We start from the raw sequence: 1,343 nt of genomic DNA on the forward strand, positions 1-1,343 counted from the left end.
GAACTCTCTCCCAGATTATTTGAGAGCTCCCCAACCATTGATTGATTTTAAAAGAGGCTTGAAGACTTTATTACTTAAGCAAGCCTATTCTGCTTCTACATGTTTTTTATGATGTTGTTTTTATCTCTGATTTTTTTATCTTTGATTTTAATTTGCACTGTGTAGCACTTTGAGATTTTTGTTAATGAAAAGTGCGGTATAAATTGGATTTATTATTATTATTATTATTATTATTTAAGCTGCTGCTGTTTATTGCATTAATCTGCAAGACAGAGGAAAACAATAGTGGAAGAGATTCTTTAAATGTGAACATGACAGAATGAAATACAGGTTTTCAGGTCTTAGTGTAACAACATAATAAACATACAGTATTATGTTTATAGTTTTACAGTTTGCTGCTAGAAATAACTGATTAGGATACAGCTACTAAATGTCACTGATACATCGTTGTTTCAATACAAAGTTCAACCCAGCAGCTGAGGTCAATGTAACTTTCCTTGGTTTAACCAGCTCGCTACAGATTGTAGGGCTTTTACATTATAACCATGTTTTTAATTTTAACAATGACATTCTCATCAAACGTCAGACTCACCTGCAGAAGGAGAAGAGATGATAAATGTGTCCTTTTCACCTATTAGTATTTTCAGTGTTGAAGTGACATGGCAAAGCAGTAGCAAAGTATTTGTGTCATAGCTGAACTGCTCCCACCCCTCCAGCCTTAAACGCTGTTCACATTCACACAAGCACTCCCCCTAGCTATTTATAGATGTCTCCTGTTCCAGTTCTTGTATTTACCATGCAGGCCATTCTAGAGCAAAGAAGTATAATCTCCCTCTGCACATATTTTCAATAGCTAATGACTATCAATAACAAAGGTCAAGCATTCCTTGAAAAAATGAGTACAGGCCACCATCTTTCATACCAGTTAAACTAAGATTGATATTCTCATGGCCTCAGACAGTGGAGTTGTATCCATACTTGTCCTGTTAGATTTCAGTGCTTCATTTGATGTAATTGATAACAATATTCTATTACAGAGACTTGAACATGATATTAGGATTACAGGAGCAGCTCTAAAATGGTTTGAATCATATTTGTCTGATAGATTCCAGTTTGTAAATGTAAATAATGAATCTTTTTTATACACCTCTGTTTGTCATGGAGTACCTCCAAAGTTCAGGGCTGGAATTACTTTATATATGCCTTCATGAAGTAGAAATTATTAGACAGCATAGGATCATTTTTATTGCTATGCTGATGATACTCAGTTTTATTTATATATATATATATATATATATATATATATATATATATATATATATATATATATATATATATATATA

The 1,343-nt window shown here is 32.5% G+C and overlaps 1 protein-coding gene across 4 annotated transcripts in view; it reads right to left on the reverse strand.

Annotated features, from left to right (window-relative positions):
- LOC108247458 (ankyrin repeat and SOCS box protein 15) overlaps positions 1-1,108 on the reverse strand; it is an 85,945-nt gene extending 84,837 nt beyond the window's left edge. For 2 of the 4 annotated variants that reach the window (XM_037980822.1, XM_037980823.1), the window contains exon 1: positions 593-1,108. The gene's annotated coding sequence lies outside the window, so the exon portion shown is untranslated. The remainder of the gene's footprint in view (positions 1-592) is intronic. The other 2 variants (XM_017435597.3, XM_017435596.3) reach the window with 2 other exon arrangements.
- Between the last annotated feature and the right edge of the window lie 235 nt (positions 1,109-1,343).

Source organism: Kryptolebias marmoratus, linkage group LG17 (genome assembly GCF_001649575.2).
Source record: "Kryptolebias marmoratus isolate JLee-2015 linkage group LG17, ASM164957v2, whole genome shotgun sequence".
Classification (NCBI taxonomy): Eukaryota; Metazoa; Chordata; class Actinopteri; order Cyprinodontiformes; family Rivulidae; genus Kryptolebias; species Kryptolebias marmoratus.